We start from the raw sequence: 15300 nt of genomic DNA, 5'->3' as shown, positions 1-15300 counted from the left end.
TGTACATTAAACCGAGTAGGATTAATGAATTGATGAAAGTCTGATTGTCAGTTTGGTTAAAATGAGTGTTGTTCATCTTAATTGTAAATTTGAACAAAAATTATGTAATTGTTATTCCCACATTAACCTACTTAAAAGGAATTAACGTTGAAATTTTTATTTTTATTAGAAAACAATTTATTTACAAATATCGGACAAAGATCGGTCCAAAATTATTGTTAGCATCATCATTTTCCAACCTCTCGAGTCTCGAGACATAGTTTGGTTCGTCGATGGGTTGAGTTTGCTCGTGGGTTTCAAGCAGTGGGCGCCGCTCGCCTGCACTACCAGTAGCCCACAGATATCACGTGATAACGAATATTGGGTGGGCCCCACTTAGTGGGGCGGCATAGATAGCCTGTCAAAAGAGTCCGGCGTTTGGGTCGGATATCCAATCCAACCCGAACAAGGAGGAGCAGCCGCAAGGCTGCACAAACAATGGCTACTAGACAGACGGCCACAAGGTTGGAAAGAGGTCGGTTGAGTTACGGCTCGGCTCAACCGTCCTGACCCGATACGGGATGATGAACCGCTCCGTTCAGGAATCGGTTGTGGTTTCCAAAACCTGATTAGACTTGATCATGCTCGAATTAGTGTCACTAATAAGTTTAATAAATAATTTTGACTAAATAAATTACAAGACCTAGGAATGACCAATCATGAGCATTTTCAATTGAAATCATCACATTATTAAGGAGTCTAAAAGCCATTGTTCAATAATGAATGACGTGTTTGATTGGACATATCTTATCAGAGTAAGAAAATGACTTTCCTTTCCCATTCAGCCAGGTATTCGCTGCTCTACTTCGCCTAGATGTTTTTTTTTTTTTACAAGAGTGACCTACCAAGGTACCCAATGATTGTCTAAATGGCACATCGAAGTTGGAACGAACATGAAGAAATTAACAATACTCCTTTATCTTTTGTGTTGTTCTAGTGGATCGGTTGCTCAAGATCTTTGGTCCCCATTCAATCAATTCATTTGCTGAAGTAGACTCTAAAATGAGAATTATAATTCGCTTTGAACAAATTATAAATGTCATATACAAGTACTGGCCATACAATTGCGGCTACGTAGATGTTTATCAGTACATGGCTCATCGGATTGAATTTCTTGTCATCCCATATAGTTCATTTTCTTAAATATAATCAAAAGTCTATAAACAGGCAACATTTAATCAAAACATAAGACCTTGTATCTCTAGGTACCCACAAAATGAAAAAATAGAGATGGTTTATCATGTCCTATTATTATCAGAGTTATGTATCAATGCAACTTATGTAGCATATGTAATATACTAGAACAAAAAATAACTGATATGCCAATTTAAGCACTGAGATTAATATATATATATATATATATATTTGTCACATAGAACACTATGAGTCCAATTTTGCCTAGAGAATTGACCAAGTGCTCAAATATATCCGTGTGAATCCTACTAAAATAAACTAAGCTTCTGGATCTAGTTACTAAGTTTACATGATTCCGAGACCATGTCGGCCTGAGAATCTCTCGTAACGTAAGGCTACGTCTTCAACTCATGAAGGGAAGTCATTAATTCAGTGTTCTTTCAATACATTTAAATTCATTAAAACTTCAAACGCAAAACCCTCCTTGTTAAATATAAGTGTCCCTAGGTCTTGTCCATCTCAGCCCCGTCTATTAAAAATTGCCTACAATTACTACCTTCATAAATGCTATTGCATTACATGTCGGTGTGTCGAATCTCGGTTCTTTGTAATGCAATAAATTTGCATTGGTGAATCTACTAAACATTATCTTTCTAAACACAACATTTGCATTATGGAATATGCCCTTTGGTAACGCTAATTGCAAATCTTGAGGTACAGAAGCCTCAAGACTCCCTTCCTTTTCAAGCGGAATTTTTGTGTTTTCCTCATGCTCTTGCATTCCGCGTTGTTGTAGTCGCTCTCATCACCGGCCAACCATTGGAGCTTCATTCACCGTCGGCATTGTCTCCGCTCGACGTTGTTTTCGTTTGCCGTTAACACTTGCTTGTGCACTTTCGTTGTCGTCATCACCAAAATTTCCTGTCTGCAAGTCCCTGAATCTATGGTTGTATGGATCATTTAAATACGGATGAAAAAGGTTATATCAAATCTGAAACTGATTTTATATTTATATCTAAATCTGAATCCGAATTTTGAGCTGAATTGGGTCAAAATGTAAGAGAATGAAACATACGATATTTCACTAAAAATAAATCAGATCTGAATCCTGTTAGATGTTCATGCATATCTAAATCTGAATTTGAATCTGATCGGCTGTCGTTTTTTAAATCTGAAGCTGATCCGATTTTTAAATCTTACATTAAATTCTTTTTTCCGTAACTGATTGTTTTTCAAAACTGTTTGATAGAATATTTGATTCGAATTAGATATATTGACATCCCTTTCTAGTAATTGGTTGGTCTATCTCTCCCCCTTTCTTATTGGTCAGCTGGAAAAAAAAAAATGAAAATGATAAAAGGACATGAATGAAAGGAATATCCGCTTTTCTTGTTTAACTCGTTTAACCCATTTAACTCGTTTAGCGTTACCCTGTATAAGTATTAACTTATATAACTCGTGTAAGCATTTGACTCATGTAACTTGTGAAACCGGTTTTGGCAATGCTATATAGAATACCAGTTTGTGAGTCGAGTCGAGTATAAACGAGTCGAGTTCATGAAACTCGAACTCGACTTGTTTATCATAACGAGTATCTTTGTGAGCTCAAACTCGGCTCGTTTATAAACGAGTCGAGCACAAGCCGAGTTTTTTCGAGTGAGTTCGAGTTGAGCCCGAGTTTACTTAACTCATTGTGCCGCCTTTAACTGTGTGTGTGTTATATTTTCTTGATACACTGTTAATGTTAATGTTGATTCCGAACTGATTGTACGTTTTATCTTATGGATTTTAATTTCCCAGTAATGGAGAAGGTCGAGAACAGTAGGTTGCATTCTTGCCATCTCATCTAAATTGAGGACGGAAAGAGAAAATGATGGGGGCTAGGATATTATGAAAATTTTGCTTTGTTTTGGTTTTATTTGGGTTTCTTTTCTTGTTTCGTGTTGTTGTTCCATCCTTTCTATTTTATTTATTGTTTTTCTTTTATTTTCTTGAATATTGTCGACTTCTTATTTTGTTCTGTGTTTGTTCAGTTCTTCTTGCAAAGTTCACGAAAAAGTGTGGATCTTGCTGCTGCATTATTATGTTGCTTTTGTTTGAGAAGAGTATTTGTTATGCTAGTGCAGAATTGTCGTTTGTCACTCATCGCCCCCTGATTCTTTCTTTCATTTCATTTTGCTCTGTGTTCAAGAAAAATAGAGGACATTCTGTGTAAAATTGGAAACTATATTGTAACTCATACGTGCAGACATATTTCTGTCACATGTGGTCATGAATTTGGATCCTCGATCTTGAAAAAAATTTGCAACCCTGTTTGGCTTTCTTGGAGAAAATGTTGTCAATGGAATGTACATGGAAATATTCAGCCATTTAAATTGTCTGAAAAGGGCTCGAAGATTGAAGTGAGTGAGGAAAGGACATGTTGTTACTCTTTTCAACTACTTATTATAAAACAACCAGTGCCGCATAAAAGGCACGATGTCTGAAATGGTAACTTCTATGTCATTCATTCTGTATGGTACAAATTTGTTTATTGACATCTGTTCAGATGAACTAATTAATGCTACATCATGAGAAATGAAACCTGGCTAATCCCCTCCCTCCCTCCAAAGTGGTGTCAAAACTTCGTGCTGTTGAGATGCCCAGTTCTCCTTGACCTTCTCTGATTATTAACACTTGCAGGTTTCATGTGAGATTGCAAATTTGATGTACTGCATATTAGTGAAGATTATCCCTGATTGGAGCTAACAAGCTGGAACTCTCCCTTGTTCCTATACCGGTCACAAGCTTGCCACTTATCTAATTTGCAGCTACTATCTAACTTCATCAACAGCATTAGGCAGTTTTTATACAAGCTGCATTCCAACTATAAACTATATACCAGTAATGGTTTGCTCCATTTGCATTGTATTAACAATAGCCACTAATTGCTATCCTTTATGAGATAGAATGTGGAAGAGTAAAGAATACAAATGCACATATACCTATGTTGACCAATCTTTTAATGGATTTGATGAAAATGCTGTTTAGTGTATGTAATTGTTCTGTTTTGTTTGTCTGTGCTGTTCACCAGTAACACTGATGCACAAATTCTGTTTACAACATTGAAAATGAAATGAAAACCGGCTCATCTTATTGTGGGTTCTCATGACGAAACAAAGGATATTCTCAACTGGTTGTTGATATCGTAGATGAAAGACCCACTTGGAACTGAAAGTGATACTGTCAACCATGATCATATTTAGAGAGCAGTAGTAAAGTATCTGGGCCTTCCTTGGGGCTGTCAAACTACCATTCGTCATATCATGGGCTTGACATTCTCCTTTTGGAGTGTTCCTCTATTTTTGAATGTTCTGCTCCTTCCCTGTATCAACATGGCACCAAGTTTGAGTCAGTGATGAGATTAGTTGCATTCAGGAACAAAACAAAATGTGTATCGACAGTGGCTTGTCCATTTTATGGTGAACATGAGGTCAGAACAAGCACAAGCAGCTTGGTCTGTGGTTGCATAAGATACAGAAAATAACACAAGAAGAAAAGATAGATTCAAACACAGACAGACTTTGGAAAATTCCTTTGCATACAAATCTGTACATGTCCACGAGGCACAAGGATGATGATGAATCTATACTGTGGCATAGGCTGAGACACATGGTGGATGCTAAGGGCATCCTCAACCTATTTAAGTTGGTTGCAGTTCTGTAGGGTATCATCAGCATCTTGATGTTACACGTGCCTTTGGTAATTGAACCAAATTTTCTCTTTGAGATCTTAAGTGATTGATTTGATTGGTTCAAGCGTATTTATTTTTGGTTGTTCAATCTTCACTTTGGCTGGTAATCATAACCTAGTCGGTATGGGTATGATAACACATGAAGCTGGTTGAAATGATGCAATACTTTTAGCTGTCACTGCTATCATTGGAGGAGAAGTTGTGAAGGACCTTACACCTCTGTGGACACTCGGACCTGCCATATTTTTCCTCTATGTCAACCTGGTGAAAGAACTCTGTTTCTGTACATTATCACCTTCAAACAGGCAATCTTACTAGTGAAGAGGTTATCGGGAATTTCTTTGAGACTCTGCAGTTATAGAAAAGAAGGAACACTGAAAGCAAAGATACAGGTAATATTTGGCAATTACAATCTATTTTTCAATTATAATCTACATGATTTTGGTAAGCCTGGTGCTTACTGATCATACACTTGATTAGCATGATCCAAAAAATGAACTTTCATGTGGAAGATTCAAACAGTTGCCAGAACCTCAGTCCTGGTCTGCCGGTGTAGCTCTCAACCATGCCTAAAACTTGATAACCTAGAGACAACCATAGAACACTGAGATAAATAAGTCCCATGTCTATTGCGCTTGTGGGTTGTCATAAAATGGGCCAATCTTGAATGTAATGGACCAGCTAGGTCTTAGTGTTCAAGAGCTCAGACCTCAAATTTGCAAGGAAATCCACTTGAGGTTAACGTGGCTTCAATTAGAGGTCGTTTGATTGCTGTCCATTGGGACAGGACAGACAGGACGTCCTGTCTATCACCCTACTGTCTTGTCCTCATGCACGATAATGTCCTTTGTCCACCGTTTGATGATTTTAGGAACAGAACATTATGTTCCTCAGTCCGGCGTGTTTCATGTATTGCTGTTTTGTCTGTTTTGTCCGTTCTGTCTTGTGTTTGTTTATGTTCCGTTCGATTTGTCCATTCTGTTTGATGTTTGTGCCCTTCATTGTTATGTTCTATCTGGTGTTTGTACTTGACATCAGCAAGGTGCTCCCCAATACGAGACAAAAAAAATTCTGGAAATCTGTACATTCTAAAATAAGTATGTACTTGACATCAGCAAGGTGCTCCCCAATTGACATTTGTCAACACTCTTTGGAGTTGGGATATTGCCCTTCTGAAGGCATTGTAGACCCCCAACTCTTTGTTGATGATAATGGCAGCTTTCTTCAAGTTAGGTGGAACATTTCTCAATCTAAAGTTCACCATTTCTCCCTTATACTTGAACTTTTTCAGGTCGGGAGCATAAATTTCACATTCTTCAATTTTTTGGCCCATCATCTTCTCATTCACGATGGCTAGGAAATAGTGAATACTGACCAGGAAATAGTGAATACTGAACTAATTTCTGGAGGTCAAGACGAACACGGCACCCTCCAGAATGTTCTTAAAAAGCAAAATAAAATTAAAATCTCAAGTGCCCAATCTTTAGTACTTGATTATTGAGGATGAAAATTTTCTGGATCTGCAACCCAAGGTGAGAAAAAAAACGCAGAAAACAGTTACATACCCGCACTGTAATATGATTGATTTCTCATTTAGACGACCATCACCATTGCAGCAGACCATTCCAACACTAAACAAGTTATTCTGAAATTAATTGATATCAGATCGTGTCAAATTACTTCAATTGGCTGCAAGCTTACAACAGATAAAGAGACACGTCAGTTGATAAATATATGGAGGGAATCACCTGTGAGGCGGAGGGTACCATCTACCAAACCATCCATTTTTAATTGCTTCCCGTCTGCAGATCTACCGACCTACGCTTAATCTAGTTCACGCATGGAACTACAACCATTGCTGAATAATATAAATATGAAATCTTAGATCGTAGACTCTACAGCTTTTTACCGGAAATCTTTGATCTTAGACACTTTCAAAAAACTCAAATCTCTGGCAATCTCTTGCTATAAGACTCTATATGCCCCTTATACAAATATCCCAATAGAGATGACAGCTCTCAAATTGAACTTTTGACTGTTTTAATCTTAACATCCTGATCTCAACTGCTTAATCCATTGGATTAATCTTTTGTTATTAAATGAATGACATTTACTTACACAAAAAAGCATACGGCTGGTAGGCTACAAGGATAGTTTGTTACTGTTCTATAAATTTGCCCCAAGATTGGAGTATATTTACGGAATAATTATTAAAATGTTCCATGAATCCGCTCCAATCTTTGAAACAAAAAATATTACCATAAATTTACATCAATCTTTGGGAACAGCTTGATGGAACAACCACAAACTATTGCTCCTTGCCAAATGCCCCTGGCCCTATGTATTACTAAAAAGGTCTTCTTGCATGAAGAGCTAATGCAAATAATGACACCTAAACAGTTACATAGAAACACTCACATTAGTAATTTCTGTTTTGTCTTTCACGACATGCCGTTCATTTAGAAATGTTAATAGATCAGATATACTCTTAACCATATCTACCTTTTCATATATTCACATATTCGGATTCAAATATAAATAAATAAAGATTATATCCAAATCCAAATCCAAAATCCGATCAAAATTGGAATTAATCACATCTGAATCCAAATCTGAATTTTACTATAAGAGCATTAGATATGCGATATTTGTTTTAAAATAAATCCGATCTAAATCAATATCGGAATCTGATTGGACATTTATGTATATTTGAATATAGATTCGAATACGATCAGATGCCCTTTCTTAAATCTGAATCCGATCTGATTTCTTAATCATATCTTAATTTTGCTTTCATGTCCGATTTTTTCAGATCGATTTGGCTAGATGTTCAATATAAATCAGATATATTAACATCCATACTTTCATTTGATTTTGCATCTAAAGCATCCAAAGTGCGCAATTTGGCTGGAAAGACGAGCTATAAATATGGACGTGAACCATTCCACGTTCTAACTTGTCTTGTCCAACATTTCGTCCTCCTATTTATGGCACCTTTATTTTGGAAGCCTTCACTTTGATAGGAGCCACCCAGCTAGGGCCATGTGCTAAACATGAAACCCACAATTAGGAAGCAGCCCAATTGGGAAGACGTGTTGAATACAGAGCCAACGAAACATGTTTTGATTTGGGTCCAGTACTCTCCAACCAGAAATAAGTGGCATTATTGATTGAAGGGTGGGACCCACATGCTCATTAACCATATAAGTTGGCAAGGGCCATGGCTTCTAAGATTTTAAATTTAAACAAAAATACAGCTCTTAAAATTTTCAAAAATTTCTAACATAACCCTTAAAAAAATCTTTTGAAAAAAAAAGTTGTAGTTGACTCTTGTAAAAAGTGTTAAGAAATTTTATTTAGTCGTACATGTTTGGTCTCCCTATTAAAAAATTCCTGGCTACTCTCCTGATGCAGCTTTGCTTTACCCTTCTATAATGTCTACTTTGGACCTCAGTTAGATTACTCAAAGTCAACAATACAGCTTACTATCTGAAACAGTCCCTTGATCTTGATTCAAATGCATTAATTAATAAGATCTAATCTTGTATCAATTATGTACCAAGCACTCTCCGCTGCTGTCCAAAACAAAAGGAGTTTTTTTTTTTTTCATATCAATGATCATATCCTTTATCTTAATAGAAAAAAATGCAATTTGATGTTTATTGTTGTCTTGAGGTTTTTACTGACGCCAAAAAATGTCAATAAAAATAAGCAAAACGTCAAATATGATTAGGATACAGTTCAAATATCAGAGCAGTTCCAAATGGCCAGTTGGCTACTTTAAAGTAACATTTCTCAGCATTAATAAGGTGAACAAGAAGTTTCACATTATAGTAGTAATCTCATTTTTGTTTGATCCAAATTAACTGTATCTCATAAGTTTTCTTATTTTAGGACTTGTTCCTCATTCAATTAAACACGAAAAACGTTTTTGCCTGCTTTTTTCTTATCAAACATAATAACTCTGTTGTGCCCCTCCCAAATACTACTTAATGTAGATGCTTCTGCCCTTCTTAGCTCCAATTCAGCCAGGAAATTTTGTTTTGAGGAGCATTAACAAAGTAACTTAATTTTAAAGACTTAAGTTTACAATGAAATAAATGACATAATGTAAATAAGCAAACGAGAACGTACTCCTCCATATAAATAAACAATTTTTCTAAGAGGATCCAATATGTAAATAGCCATAGTTTATGGGACTGTGTGCGGCAACTGCCCACACAAGCCCAAAAGTGGCTCCGGCCCTACTCCAACTGCCCTACTGTAAGCACTTTGATATGTGCAAATTGAAGGCATCTCTATCTTACAAAGGCTCAAGAAAACAATATGTTTTTATGATGTGTTTAGTTTTAAGAAACCGCCAGTAGCAGTACATTGAGAGCTTGTTTCTCTCTCTTCTCTGCTAGGGTTTTAGCTGGTCATAAGGTTTAGGCAGGCCGAGGGTTTCTTCCCCCCTTGCGTTGGGTGGGGAGGGACCGGGGGCCATGGAGATGCCAATGGCATCTGGAGAGGATTTTCCCCCTCTGCAAGGATCAGAATCCTGTCTATCAGATAAAGGGGAACTACCAATTCGAGGCCCCCCACACCATCTTCCCCTGGTATTCAACTGGAATAGGGGTGTGGTGAACGGTCATGGGCTTCATTGGTTACTGGAGGGACTTCTGCTGGCAGCCAACCAGAGCACCCTCTGGAGGTGGAGATTGAGGATGGCAAATTCAAAATTTTCATTCCTGAAGAAGCTTACAAAGAGATGAACCACCCGTTCCAATGGACAGCATTGGCTCATTTGCAAGGCTCCTCCCCTAATGGGCACACCATTTTCTCCTTTGTGCTTCTGGAAATAATCATGCAATGGGCAGGGAAAGCCAACCCGAAGTTCACCATTCTCGTTGGTGGCACCTTTCTCATTAGGGTTGAGGATGAACAACAGCTACAACACATTCTTCATAAGCGAGCATGGAGGGTTGGAGGTAGGACTCTTGTTACTTGCCATTGGCAGCCAGGCAACCTTTCACCATGCCCCCTGCACTCTCTACCCCACTATGGATTTGGCTCCCAAATATGTCTTCAAATATGTGGAACTGCAAATATCTTTAACAGCATAGCTAAGGGCCTTCAGGGTGAACTTTTGGAAACAAATACTCAAACCAGAAACATTAATGGAGGTGGTTTTGCCAAAATAAGAGTTGCTGGTGCACCACTTCCCCCTGAATTTCAGTTTGTGCTGAAAGATAGGCACCTCTCCCAACCCTTAGTCTATGAGGGGAGATTACGGTTCTGCAGGAACTGTGGTGTTAAATCTCACCCACCCAACAGATACCCCAAGCGTGAATCACATGGACAAGGAATTACCAACATGAGGTGGTAAAAGGCAAAGATTCAATGAAGGCATCCAGTTCTAGCAAAGGGCCTACATTGGAAGGACAAAAGGGTTTACCTACATCCAAGAATCAATTCTTAGCTATAATGGAGTTAGATGATACTCATGAGGAACCAGCGAGGAGTTCAATAACCATTAGTGACGACAAGCATCTTGTGGATCAAACTAATAAAGTACGTGTGAATCAGTCCCACCATGAGCCTAGAAATGGCATTACCATAAGGAGAGCAAAAGGCAAAGTTATCATCAAGGATGCGACAGGGAACTAGACTAATATGGTTAATCCGTTCTTTTAGACTGATAGTTTGCCTACTGATATACCCCCTAGTTTTTCATTCAAATCGTCCCCTAACCACATATCTCATCTCCTAGCTAAAGCTCCCTGTGATGTTCAAGAGGATGTTGATAACGTTGAACCACAAGCCGGTAATTTTAAAGTTCTGTTCTCAACAGGGGGTATCACTCATAGCCGTGGAAGGGGCAGCAGATTGTTTGGCCATAGGAAAATTGCACATGATACTGCTAATCGTAGTTTTGTTGAACTGAAACAAATGGGGCCAGCAGGAAAGTGTAAGTTTGTTAGCCATTTCTGGGAAGAGGCCCCTTCGGACACCTCTCCACCATACCAGATCACTGACCTTCCTACTCTTATTGGTGAAGGTAATGTTCCTGACCAGGTAACTATTTCTCCCCCCCTTCAATGAAGTGTTTAGCCTGGAATATCTATGGTCTAGCTAGATATTCTGTTAGGCATGACTTGCTTGTCACTTTGCAGGATGAGGCCATTGATAGATTTTTCATTTTTGACACCTTTATTCATGCTGATCGGCTCCACATTAACTCTGGTTTGTGGCTCATATGCTATCGTGTCCAATGATGATATATGCGATGGTGTGGTTCGTATCCTCCGTGGTTGGAAAACCACAAAAATTTTCTGTGTTGATCTCTGCGTAAGTATTGGATTCTTTTGGAGGTCACTGATAAACAGTCACATGTCAAGTTTCTTGTTGGGAGTATTTATCTTCTTCCACGTTATGCCAATAGAGTTAGGGCGCTCATGTATCTGCAGAACATTATATATGATTTCCAAAGCTCGATTTTATTAGTTGGGATTTCAATGCTATACTGGATAGGTCAGACAAAACCGACTGCCAACCTAATCTTAACTCTTGCTCTTCCTTTAATAGATTTGCTTCGAACTGCCATATGTTTCCACTGTCTGGCCCTAATCGTAGGTTCACTTGAAGTAATAACAGACAAGGTGCGAGTGAAATTTTGTGCATGCTAGATTGGACTTTTATTAACAATGCCTGGAAGGCTCAATGGGCAGTTCTACAGATCTACAGATTCTTCCTAAATTGACTTTTGACCACTCTGCTCTCAAAGTATTAACAAGGTTCACTCCAAACCCTCCTAAATGTTTTGTTCAGTTCTGATATATTTCCACTTCTGGGTCATAATACCACTGTGTAATTACCTAGTACAAGAGGCTTGGAGTTCATAAGTTTTTGGCTGCCTCATTGTGAGGGTGATTACGAAACTGGAATCCACTCGATCTACTCTCTCTAGTTGGGCTAGGGATTGTGTGGGTGACATCTCAATCCATATTAAAACTTTAAGAGATGAACTTGACAAAGTCCAATCTCTTGAATTGGATTCTATTGTTAGAGACGAATCATAAAATTTTAATAAAAAAGGAATTGCAAGCCTCCCTTGAAGATGAAGATAGCTTATGAAGGCAAAGAACTCGTGTCAGGTGGTTGGCTAAGGGCAACCGTAATACAGTTTACTATCAAGCAATAGTCAAAGGTTGTAGAACGAAAAATTCCTTATTTGCCTTGGAGCATGCAAGAACTAGAATTAATGATGTTAATGACAACAAAACAATTTGCGATGATTTTTTTGGTGATCTTCTTGGTTCTGGTGAGGGTTCAGCCCGTTGTCCGAATAAGAAGGATAATGCCCCTCGACTATTGGTAGAGCATAATGCCACCTTGCTTCTCCTGGCCACTCTTGACGAGGTAAAGCGCGTGATTTTCTCCATGGATGGGAATAGTGCACCTGGTCCAGATGGCTTCCTAGCTTCCTTCTATCAGCACCATTGAAGCATTGTTGGCCATGACTTATGCAGGTTATTAATTGCTTCCTAATCATCAAAAAATTGATCAAGAAAATTAATTGTAACTATATTGCCCTCATCCCCAAAAAGGAAGGTCTTGGCAGAGTTGATGATCTCTGACCTATTGCCTTACACAACGTGTTGTATAAGATTATATCTAAATTTCTCTCTAACCATATGACAAGATGCCTGCAGAAAGTCATCAGCAAGAACCAAGGTGCATTAATTCTAGATCGATCTATTACAGAGAATATTATTTTTGTTCATGAATGTATTCACTCGCTTGAGGGTCTGTGTCAGACTAACATCTGTTTTAAAATTGATTTTTTCAAAGCCTATGAGACGATTAGTTGAGCTTTTCCTATGAATGCTCTTATTGACTTGGGTTTCAGCATGACTTGAGTTAAGAGAGTTATGATGTGTGTCTATTCAGCTTCTTTTGGTGTTCTCATTGGTAGAATTCCAGGAGAATTTCACCCAATAGGTAGAGGCCCGAGGTAGGGAGACCCCATGTGGAGTACAGATGTTGGAACGGATCCCTGGTTCCTCCCCATATCCCCCGGGTTGGGGCTTGCCCTTTTCTTTTAACCTTTGCCGATGACCTTATCATCTTTTCTAAAGGTGACCATCACTCTTATAACGAGGTTATGCAAGATCTTGAGGACCTTAAGCTTTCTTCTGGGTTATGTGTAACCCACATAAATCTCATGCTATCTCTTTCAGGGAACAAAAAGTTCATCTCTCCTTCATCAACAACTCAGACTCGTTGCAAGGTTCACAGCCTCTTCCTTATTTAGGTGTTCCCCTCTTTGCGGGTAATATGCATGATTGTTTATGTGACTCCAATTTTGAAAGTGAAAAACAAAAAGCTTTTGCTTTGGTCTTCTAAGCCCATCTCTTATGCAGGGCGTCTTTGTTTGATAAGGTATGTCCTCTTAAGCCTTATTGACTACTGGTTCTTTATCTTTATGCTCCATAAGTCTATTAAGCATAAATGTGAAGCTGCTATGACTAACTTCCTTTAGGGCAGCCTAGAAGCTAGGAAAGGTGTGCACTTGGTTGCTTGGAATTTTCTCTGCCGCCCAGTGTTGGAGGGGGTGTTGGTTTAAAATGTTTTGATGACTGGAACAGAGCTTGTATTGGTCGCATCACGCTGCGCATCTACGAGGATGAAGCCCCATGGGTGAATTTTATTAGGAAGAAATATCTTTCTTTTCAAAGCCTTTGGACCTTAAAGCACCCAAAAAGGAGTCTTGGTTTTTTAAAGGTGTTAGAAGTAGCTGGATTCAAATTCAAAATCAAGTCAAATGGTCTATTGGTATTGGCTCTATTCGGTTCTGGACAGATAATTAAGGTGGTTCTCCCCTAAGTTCTTAGTTGAATCATTTGAAAAGATCGGCTTTTGAATTCTCGCTGAAATTTTCCATTAAGTAGGTCTTTGATTCTGACCTGCCTATTCTTGACAACTTTAATAAATTTCTTTCTCTAGTGGGTATGGAGAGACCTAACTTAGAATTGCAGCAAGACCTTTTTTTTTGGCAAACTCTCCTGCCTCCAACATCAACACACCTGACGTGTGGGAGGTGGTGAGAAGGAAATATGCTGAGAAGCCTTGTTGAAAGTTGATTTGGTCCACTCAAGCTCATCCTAGAGCGCAATGGTACTTTCGATAAAACAAAAGAAAAGTGACATGTGTTTTTTGCCTCAAGGACGAAGAGTCTGCTCACCACTTTCTTTTTTCTTGCCCGCACTCTTCTAAAACTTGGGAGTTCGTTGCTTCTAAATTCAACAAAAGTCCCTTCCTCAATGCACCATTGTTATGGAGTTAAAACATTGGTTCTCTTGCAGTTTCAAAAGTGGTTGGCTTATGAAGTACTGAAAATTTTGCTTTCACCTCATACTTTGGAGAATATGGTGTATATGCAATTCAACAATCCATAATGAAGAAGCTTTATCTCCTCAACAAGACTCTGATGCCATCTGGAGGGTATGTGTTGATGGCTTCTATGCTGCCCTGAAGAATTTTGTAGATGACAGAAAAGACCTACAGGTTTGACTGGCTATTGAGATTGTTCCTGACAAGTTCCCCCCAATATTGACAGGTCAAGCTTGTCAGCAAGTTGCCTCTGTAGCTTTTAAAGCTGGTTGCCTTTCTGTTTAAACACTCAAGTGGACTGCATCTTGATCAGGAAGTAGCGTGCTGAGAGGACAACAATGACCTACCTGAAGACACTATCCTCCGTTAGCTCTTGATGGTTGGTGGTTTGGAGATGTTTGAAAATATATTGCTGATTTCTAACAACAAGCCTTGACTTAGAAGACTTTGGGCCATGTTAGAAGAACATTGCCCCTTTTAGAGATGGTAATGCAACTATAGTAACTTCTTTCATAGAGCGCAAATTCTGCAACAACAACCTGCTCATGACATTTTGTCTCTTTTAACCCAAACATTGTAAATGTGATTGCCAATTTTTTGTTGTATATATTTACTGTTGGAATGAAAGGTTAGTGGGCCTTTCCCCGGTAGGGTTGTTGTGGAAAGCCTAGTTTTAATAAAATAACTTTAATTTTCAAAAGGGTGCAAAGGTTATTCACAAAAATGTCACTTTTGTTTTTGCCACCTAAACACACATAATGCTAGGCACCGGGCCAGTTGTCTGTCGGGTTTTTGAGCTACACTCGGCATAATGAAATATATTATTATTAATATTTTAATATACATTCCTTATAATTATGTACACAATATAAGTATTTTAATTTTTTTATTAAAATACGACAAAACAGAACCTTCAAAATGAGACCGAGACCAGCGCTACAAATGCCCAGCCAACACGCGCATCATGCCTCATCATGCTTGAAAACAAAGCTATGTTAAAATACTATAGAACCAAACTT

Source organism: Nymphaea colorata, chromosome 5, assembly GCF_008831285.2.
Source record: "Nymphaea colorata isolate Beijing-Zhang1983 chromosome 5, ASM883128v2, whole genome shotgun sequence".
Classification (NCBI taxonomy): Eukaryota; Viridiplantae; Streptophyta; class Magnoliopsida; order Nymphaeales; family Nymphaeaceae; genus Nymphaea; species Nymphaea colorata.
Note: the sequence above shows the minus strand (reverse complement) of the source record.